We start from the raw sequence: 10,437 nt of genomic DNA, 5'->3' as shown, positions 1-10,437 counted from the left end.
TTCTTGATAGATGTGGGCCATGTGGACCTCATGAAGCCTATCCAATAAGGTGCAGATTTCCTTAATAGTCACCTTAATCTTCTAGCTGTAACAACCTTCTCCCTTAACAACATTGATAATTAACATAGAATAGCCTTGGATATCAAGTCTATCAATTCTTCTAGCTTTCGCAATCCTCATCCCCCATAGAAGGGCCAAGCTTCTGCTTCATTATTTGGACCCCCTCCACTATTCACCATATAGGCAACCACCAGGTTTCCAGTACTATCCCGAATAACACCACCAGTCACAATCCTTCTAGCAATGGTTGAGCCATCAAAGTTAAGTTACAACCATCCTTCTAGTGGGGTGTCATACCACTTTACATCTAGCATCAGCTTTAGAATTGTCAAATCTCACCACCTTAAAGCCTAAGTCCCAAGAAGTATCCCATTTAATATCTTGGTTCCACGGGGTTTTTTTAAATTTTTATGGGTGGGGGTGGTCTTCTAATGCCAAATCTCACTACATTCCTTTAGGAAATTTGTCAATTAATTAACCACCACCAACCATGGAGCAAGCTTGTCCCAAAATAAGCAATTATTTTGTTCCTTCCAAATATGCCAAGATACGTAAGAGGTATGATTCTCAAGAAGGTTTTCAGGTATAGGTGATTGGAGGGTCCATTCTAGTTAACAAACTAGTGGAGGTCCTCATTGAAGCACCATTGAATCTCCCACTTAGAGAGAATCTCCCTCTATGCCTCCACAAAAAAGGAGCAATGTATGAGGTGGTCTTGGATAGACTTCATAGCATTATAACATAGCACACAACAATTGGACAGTAGGAATTCTTTCTTTTAAAGGTTATCAATGGTGAGGATGGCCCCATGTAAACTTGTCCACCAAAAGAAATTGATCTTTGGTAGGATCCAGGGATTCCAAATATTAATTCATATTGCATTAAAATAAATAGAAAAATATTACCAATAAATTGGAAAAAATTTACAAACAAACTTCTTCATTAAATTTTACATTTTGATGATAATGATTTTTATGAATATAAACAAGGTAAATGAACTATTTGAAAAAATGTTATTTCATGGAATTTGATGATTAAATATATACTAAAAAATACATTTGTCATTGGTATATTTTAGTCAAATTCCACAATTTTTTAGAGCCCCTCCTTGTTCGCACCAAAATGAAATTATGACTTTAGAGAAGGACATGATATTGAAGCATCTTTTATGATATTCATTCTATAAACACAACCCAATCTCTAGACATTCATCAAGAGAGATAAGCAAAAACACAAGATTATATTAAAAATGAGGTAAATACAAAGGTACATATTCTCTTCATAAAAATGAAAGATGAAATAGGAGGAATGGACAAGGTTGAGACAAGTTCATTAACCTAGAGGACATAGAGTATTGATAAATCTCAATAATATCCTCAAGAATGAGTTAGAATTAAAAAATGACTCAATAATATCCATCTACCTAGTAATTTAGTATACCAAAGTAAAGCTACGTAAGAGTAAACTAGTAAGACCATGTACTCCAACAACCCCTAGGTGCAACCTAGGCAGTATACAAATGTACTAGAGAAATTTTATGGGTCCCAATACGATAAAAGTACAATCAAATTGTCACACTTTTATGAAAGAAAAGGTTGACAACATTAAGATTGTTTAACTTCAATGACACAAAATTAATATTTATATTCAAAATTTAAAGATGATATAAACTGAAAACACATGTAAAATTGGATGAAGTTTATGACTATAATATTTTTAAAAAACAAGAATTAGTGTATTTTTAAATTTTAAGAAGATGATTTATTGATTGCTAAAAGTTGCAGAAAAATAAGGGGCCTACATACTCCAAAAAACTATATGTAATTTGTTTCCATCCAAGTGTGTTAGATGACATGTATAGTTAGTGTGGAGAAAAAAATAATTATTTACAATCTATATTTTGTTAGTTGTAGCTTTTCAAAGTTAAACTAATCCATAATTGGTAGTTTTTGTATCAGACCTTTGCTCCCTACCAAACTATACTAACCAAAAAAATATTATATACTCATGAAGAGAACTCTCTCCTCTACTATAAGATATAATTTTATATATTTTATTGATATGATTTACTATTTTTCTTTTAGTTTCAATCTACCTCTTTTAAAAATTTAATACAATCACGTTCAATATTTAACAAATTAACATCATTTTTATAATAAAAATATATAAAATTGTAATCTCACATTTTTTATTCCAAGATCTTTATTACAAAATTAAAAATATAAAGTTGTAATCTCACAAAATTAAAAATTATAATTTTGTAATCTCACATTTTTTATTTTTAAAAATGATTACAATTTTTTATTTTTTATTTTGTAAGAAAGAAATCAAGGGGTAAAATGCATTGTTCTATATTTATCATGTTTTGGTGATGTGGGTGTTACATGGACTGCCACATTAGAAGGCTCAAATGAGTACGATTTGGCTAAGTCTCACTTGACCAAACTCCACTCAGTTGTGTCCATGTATGGGTCATCCTCCCCATGCATGGTCGCATGGGTGCTAATGCCTCATATAAAGGAGGATTTATTTATTTTATTTTAAAACCAAATAAAATTAAAAGACTAGTTGTAAAGTGATTATTTGACTTGTAAATTGGCATTTTTGGGTAGAGCATTGGGAAAGAATTCTTTTATCAAGGAGTACTAAAGTGATCTATTTGAATACTTTGAACAATAAGAAATCAAATGACTAGATAAAGGAAATATGATCAAAAGAGTGATAACAAAATGGAAGGTCCAAAAAAATATATTAGAAAAATGTCATTGATGTTGAGGAAGAACATGTTAATGTTGAAGAAGATGCAACTCAAAAAGGGGAAGAAATTGGTAGTAATTGAAAGATTCTTTTTACTCTTACCAATGAAGCTAAAGATAATTAAAACTTGTGAACTTATTTCTAATAAAAATAATTTTCCTTCTTATTCTTTTTACTTTTAACTAATGTAGTTAAAGATGAATAACTTTTTTTATATTTTAAAAATATAGATAAATGTATAAACATAGGACATATATTTATGTTTATATTTGTTTTGATTGCTATTGGTTGAGTTAATTATTTATAGGCATTAAATCAATGTGTAGGTAGGAACTAATAAAACAAGAGCATAATGTATAGGTAAGAGGATATGCATGTGCATAAATAAATAATTTTTTTAAAGAAAGTAAAATAATCATATCACACATAATTACTACTAGCTTATATATATATATCTCTTCTTCATGTCTCACCTCCATCCCCTTGTATCACTCTCTCACAAATCCCCTCCTAAAATTAGCCCACCCCCATCTCTCTCTTTACTCTACTCTACTCTTCCTCCCCCCTTCATTATCTTCATGCCCTAATTATCCCCTTTCTTTATTTGCATCATCTCTCCATGCTCCAAATTCTACCTTTTATCCATATCGCCGCCAATTTCTTACCCCTATTTACTATATATACATCTCTCTCTCTCTCTCTCTCTCTCTCTCTCTCTCTCTCTCTCTCTCTCTCTCTCCACCCCTCTCTGAAATGACCTCCTCTTTCTATTTGGAAAGGTGAGATTCTAGCAAATAAGTAGGTGACCCAATGGTGTGAACAATTGGTCTCAAAGGAATGCCCTATGTGTTAATCTTTGGGACCCCATAGATACAACGGGTTAACTCTTAATTTGAAAAAGGATTTTTCTTAGTTGCATCATCAAAGGAAAATGAGGGTAAATTTCTAGTTGCGTTACTAAAGATAGTGATAAGGGATATTAAAACTACATGAGTATGGGCTTTGAGGAAAAATTAATTTTCTTGAAGAGAAAATTTAAAATAATTAATGATAATATTTTTACACTTGTTACTTTCATCCACAAGATTACAAAAAAAAAACGAAAAAACATTTTACATTAGTGAATATGTTTGAAAGTCTCTAGCTTGACTATCTGTACTTGTTGATTTAGATATAAAAGAAGAAGCACAAACACAAGATGAAAAAGGCCCTTATGTTAGAAAATGATGATTTTTGAAGAGATCAATTGTGCACCTTACCCAACATCTCTAGGACCCATAAAAGATCACTTGGAAGATTTCCAAATTGTAAAATAATGTTTATGGGGCCTTGAAAAATTGTATTTAGGTGTCTAGTCTTTGCTTATCTTTTTTTTGTTGGTTCTATTTGTAATTTAATTTTTATAACTCTTGGTTGGTTGTTGTTTTTATGATATGTGTTTGATGGCATCACTTTGTATGTAGAGTTCATTTTAAAGAAAAAGATTTAATTTTTATTACGTCTCTTGATATTGCTTCATTTCAAACATGAGCTCATTATGCATGATAAATTAGATGCAATACATAAAAGATTAATTAAATTAAATTGAGTACAAAAGACTTTTAGATTACGTGACATGTATTTTTCAAATAATGTAGTTTACAATGATTTAATCCTAATGTAATAGAAAAAGTTGTCATTACTCACTCTCTAATACTTAAAACTCTTTATTTTTTATATTTTATTTAAATATTTTTCCTAATTTCTATCACTTAAAAAATAGGTTTTAAATGATAATATTAAACAAGAGTTTACTACACCATTTACATACTACTATTGTTAGATATTTTATTATAGTATCATTTTTTATATAGGTAAATATAATTTTGAAATAAGAACATGCTACCTGTTACCTGAGGTTGGTTTCTGGGCCTTCTTAGGATGAGTTCGCCTTCCCCTCTTTGTTTCTTTTCTTCCTATGGATGGATGGTTGTTGTTAGTTTTAAAGGGCTCACCTAAGTCTTTTGTTCTTGTTTTTGGTTTAAGAATGCAGCTTGTATGTGGGGGTTGTCCATGTTGATTCTTAGTAATGTAGACCATGGTTGGTGGGTTTTCCATGTTTAGATTTTTTTTTTTATAGAGATAGACCTTAGTTGATGATTTTTTTGGATGTCTGGAATGAGGTGTTGTTAATATGTTGTGTAGCAATGTCTAGTGTCTACTATTTGTACTATGGGCCAACACCCTCTTGCTTTTTTTTATAATAAAAAAGTTATAATTTTGAAATGTATACAAGAACTCTAAATGTAAAACATATATGAAAAGTTACCTAATTATATAGGTACCTACCTCAATGGCATGAAAGGGACCTATTGTTACAGTGCTTTGGATCAATTGCCCCTATCCACTAGATGTAGGAAGAAGAACGATTCATAATAGAAATTGTTAGCCCTTCAAAGAGAAGTAAAAGTTGTGTACAGCCTTACCTAGGGAATGCAATAGAAGAATTTTTGTAGACCAACAACCTAATAGAAGGAAGAACCAATACTTTGCAGTACTAATGAAAACAATAAGATTTAGCAAACCAACAATGCTAAAATATCACGTCATTTCTTTACCATTAAAATGCATTTTTAAAAAAATTCTCTCCACTAAATTGCATGACTTTTGTGTCTTAAATTTTCATTCAAGACAATGAAGACAATTTTAATTTTTAATTTAAAATAGTAAAATAATTAGTTAAGAAAAGAATTAATTTCATCTCAACGTATGTATCAAAAAGCTTATAATTTATAATTATTTAATCCTACTTTAATACAGAAGTTGTCATTACTTAATCTAATCCTAATTCTTAAATTGTTTAGTTTTTATATTTTAGATAAATTCTACCACCTTAAAAATAGATTACATCTAATTAAGCCGATAGGCTTCACTCCTAGAGAGTCATTCACCTAAATGTTCGGATTTTCCGGCAGTTATACGCCGCAAAAATGATGTCAAAAAAAATGGAACTGTGCTATCTGGGCAATGTGAAAAGCAATTGTCAGTAATTTCGAGGAGCCGAGCGTGAAGAAATTGAAGCGACTCTGTGGCCGCAGATGCTACCATTGAAAGTGAGGAGACGGAGGCAGCCTTCAAGTTTGTAATAGCAGATTTTTAGATTATGGTCTTGAATACAGTGGAAGTGGAGGTTGTGGGAATCGTCCCTGGGGCGAAAAAGTTGTGAGAGATGTACAGGAACAGCCGGCCCGTGGCTCTGATGATCTGGACACCTGGCGGTTCCGGCTGCTTCCCTCCGCTAACCCTGACGCAACTTGGGCGCATTATCAGGATGGTGTTTTGAAGGTGGTCGCTCCCAAGGCACAAAGTTGCAAGGATGATAGGGCGTGCTCTGTGAGGAGGGGGGCAGCGCTGTGGTTAGTTCTGTTAAGGGCGCCTGCGCTATTACTGTCTTTTGAGCCCTCACCCTTTATAGGTCATTTCGATGATATCTCTCATATCACAGCGAATTGAGAAAAGGCTTTTTAGATTTAAAAAATTTGTGTACATTCTGTGGGGTTTGTATCAAATATTAAAAATTGTGATGGAAGCAGATTGTGAATGGTAGAAATTGTACTAAATTGCGCTTCTTGTATGATATAACCAAATTTATGGAGATAATTTTGGATGATCTGTATCTTCAATGTATCTTGAATGGAAGTATACAAACTGTGTTTTTCCTTGTGTGATTTGTATAACATTTTAAAAATCATTTTTCATTGTACAAATTGTGCTTTTTGTTCTATGTTTTGTGTGAAAATTTCATGGTCTCTAGTTTGATTGGAAGTAAATTGTGAACGTTGGGATAATGTACAAATTAGTATAAAATTTTAAAAATCGTTCTATCTGATCTATAGAGTGTCAATTCTCAAAAATCGTTTTTATCAGCGCAGAGGAGTTAGTTATTTTATTTCTTTATTAAAAAAATTGAAGATAAAATTTAATCTTGTATTAGAGGCTTTTATTTTTGGATTGAAATAGTTAATTCTTTAAAATTAATTAAAGCATGTCAAAATATGTCTTTAAGTTGGAAGTGACATTAGATGAAAATAACTTACATTATTACTAGATGTACATTTATAGAACTACTTATACTTAAAAAAATATCTACTTCTAAAAATATAAATTTTTTTCTTAACAATAATAAAAATGAAGTTATAATAAGAAACAATCACAAAGCTAAAGATAACAAGACTAACAAAATATTCTTTTTGCAGTGAGATTTATTAAGAATCATATAAAATAATTGCTATGAATTTTTTTATAAAAAAATAAAGATGATAATAATCCCTGTGCAAAAGTATCTAAAAGGTAGTTCAATTTAATAATATAACAACTATAAAAATACTCTTCCATAAAATTATGATCTATTGCTGGACTTGGAGGTCATAATATATGTCTCACACCAATATCACTAGGCAATTAATTGAAAAATATTTTTACAATATTTTTCAATTTAAAAAATGAACTAAATATCTATTTTTTAAATCAAATATTACAAATTGAAATTAAATTTAAAATTTCTTATGAAAATTTCAGATAAAAATATTGTCAATAATTAGTTTAATTCATCTAAGATATTAGTAGAATAAAATTAATATATATTTGTATACCAAATTATTTTCATGTAAATATATTCATGTAAGTACCTATCTACCCCATCCTCTCTCTCTCTCTCTCTCTCTATATATATATATATATATATATCTTCAAAAAAAAATTTATAAGAAAGTTCCTTCTCTTATACATTTAAAATACATTACTAGACAATTTACTTATAAGAAATTTTTCTTTATTTAAATAAATATATTCTATATTTTGATTTGTTGCATACAAAATTATTTAATTTAAATATTAAGAATATTTATTTTTAAATTAAAAAACTAATTTCAATTTTATATAGTTTTTAAATATGATTGATCAAGCTTAATACAATTAAATAGATTTCATATATGTACCTCTCTTATCTAGGTGGATTTTTGTCCCTTCCTTGGTGTGTGGGTGTGAGCACCCATCCCTGCTATGTGGGTAAAGATGTGTATTCATACATTTTGATCTTACAATAAGTGGAAGTTCTCCTGGGTTGGTCAAAAAATAATGCTAGGAATTACAACTCTTGGGTTTTTAGGCACAAGAATTTGTTTGAAACGAAGATTACGAAGCTTAGTTTCTCTATATTCGACAATTCAATTTAAGATCTTTGTTTCTTTTTATGTTTGTCATTGATCAAAGCACTTAAAATATTTCCCAGAGAATTTTTTTCTTTATAAATATAGTCATATACATTTTCTTGACAGAACAAAGTATACTAGATATTAGTGGGATATCAAATTTGGTTGGTGTAGAAGTATGATAAGCATATGGTGCAACATTCATGATCTCTTTTCTTTCCCATCTGAAAAAATGATGGTTTAAGACTGATTAGTCTTTGTTTTGTCAATGATCAACCTTGAATGCATTGTTTTTGGTTTAAAATTTCTTCAAACATAGAGAATAGTTATAAAAGGCAAGTCTCTCCTAATATAAAGAATAATTAGAATAGATAAAATTTTCTTATATTTTTAATAAATCTATTGTCAAAAAGATCAAATCTCTTCTTTCAAATATAACCAAATTATTCAAAAAATAATTAATTTAAATTTTTAATTCGATAAAGTGCATCTTAAAATATTTAGAAAAAAAATCAATTTTGAGAAAGTCTCTGTGTTATAACATTAATTTGTTTGAATGAATCATATTTCAAATAAATAAATTTTTTATTGAAAAATAAATAAAAAATATAAATTGAAATTTTATAAAAACTATGACTATTTTCAAAATAAAAAAATAAGTGTTTTAATTTATTTAAATTAATTCATAGATTAACACAAATGAATCCCATAGAATTGTTTCCATAAGTACAATAATAAAAATTTCTTAGAAAAAAATTAAGTCTGAGAGCTAATAAAGATCTCCCTTGATAAATTTCCTTTTAATATTTAAATTTTTTAATTTTTTTTTTGGGCTGACTTCACCCACATTTTGAAGTAGTAACTTCATACAACCCATCTATTTCACATAAATTATATACCACTATCTTTTTCAGTCCAATAATTTTTTCGAAAGAATTAGACTTAGTATTAGTAATCCAAAATGAATGAGGGAGAAATAAATGAGCCCGTGCAACCGAATGTTAATGTGAAAACCTGAAATTTCTTTCATTTTCTGTCATATATCATAATAGAAGGAGAATTCTAAAATGCAAATACAGGCATTGCATATGGTAAAATATCATTACAAGGAAATGAATCTGACAATGTCTTAGTTTACTAAACATGCATCTGAACACAGTAGAGCTAAAAAATTGTATCTATCACTGCCTCAAGTAGAATCATGCCAATATATTATAGACATGCAATTGCATTCTCCTCACAATATGTCAAGGACATCTTAGTGGTTTCTATATATAGAAGACATATTAGTACTGGATTCTCACATCTTATGAAAAATGTATTAGCTTTTGATGGGGACGCAACCCAAGCATAGAATGGACACAACAAGAAAGGAAAAATTTTATTAACTATAAAAATATGCTAGTACACTTAGTGCAGAGAAAATAGACGCCAAAACATGCCCTATGGGCTTATAATAGCATGAAATTGGAGATAATTTCTTCTCCTAGTACCTTCTCTCAAACTCCACTCCTAATTGCCTTTTACAATGCAAGAAATATCCTTAAATAGACCCCAAAGGGTTAAGGATTAGGAATACATTCTAGAAAGTGCTAGTTGGCATCCACTGACCAAATAGAAGGCTCCAGAAGCCACGTTAGAAGTCGGCGCAAAATTAGAAGAATTCAGTAATGGTAACTGAACTTTCGAGAGACATAACTTTTGAACCGTAGCTCCGATTGACGAACCATTTACATTTTCGAAAAGCTCTCGAAGCGCTTTATAGCCCTATGGACCAGCTTTTCTTGTCTCCCATTTTTTTGGCCCTATACGAGGTCATTTAATGCCCCTAACCTAACTTTGGAGCATTCTTAGGAGGTCTCCACAAACTGAAAAACTACAATAACTTTCAAACCGTGGGGCCTTTTAACCTGATTCTTTTTCTGGAATGCTCTAAATTACAATTGCATTCATCCGACAAATTTACACCCTCTAATTCACCAAAATTATGGCTCACTTACATACTCCTATTTTTTTGGCATTTACACGTATCCCAAGGTGCTTAAATACTCTAACCTAGAACACTAATAATGGAACTGTGAGAGTTGAAACCTTTATTTGACCCAAATGGGTATCCAAAAATGAAAACACATGAAACATAAACTAAGTCTAAGTACATTTTTTTTTTCAGTGACACAGGATTGCCCTTATACCTCTGAATGCTCCTGCATCAGACACCCAGGGTAGATTGAAAAGTGACCCTGTCACTTTATGGATGGTATAGGAAATCCCAAATGGGAAACCTCAGCTGCTAATATCCAAGTTGAGTCCTCGATTGGTCGGCCTTTCCATTTAACCAAATACTCTTCATACTGCCTATTTCTGGTACTCCTACCCACACGATGATCCAGAATATTTTCTATCTCCTCCTTCTTAGAAGTGGGAATTGGAC

The 10,437-nt window shown here is 30.5% G+C and overlaps 1 pseudogene; it reads left to right on the top strand.

The window, feature by feature from the left end:
* Window positions 1-550: 550 nt before the first annotated feature.
* Window positions 551-6,254, top strand: LOC149545014 (uncharacterized; annotated as a pseudogene).
* Window positions 6,255-10,437: the final 4,183 nt, after the last annotated feature.

The sequence above is a fragment of the Cupressus sempervirens genome, chromosome 8, assembly GCF_028749045.1.
Source record: "Cupressus sempervirens isolate cs-2001-9-10 chromosome 8, ASM2874904v1, whole genome shotgun sequence".
NCBI lineage: Eukaryota > Viridiplantae > Streptophyta > Pinopsida > Cupressales > Cupressaceae > Cupressus > Cupressus sempervirens.
The sequence above is the reverse complement of the archived record's forward strand: the minus strand, read 5'-3'. Positions and strand labels throughout refer to the sequence as shown.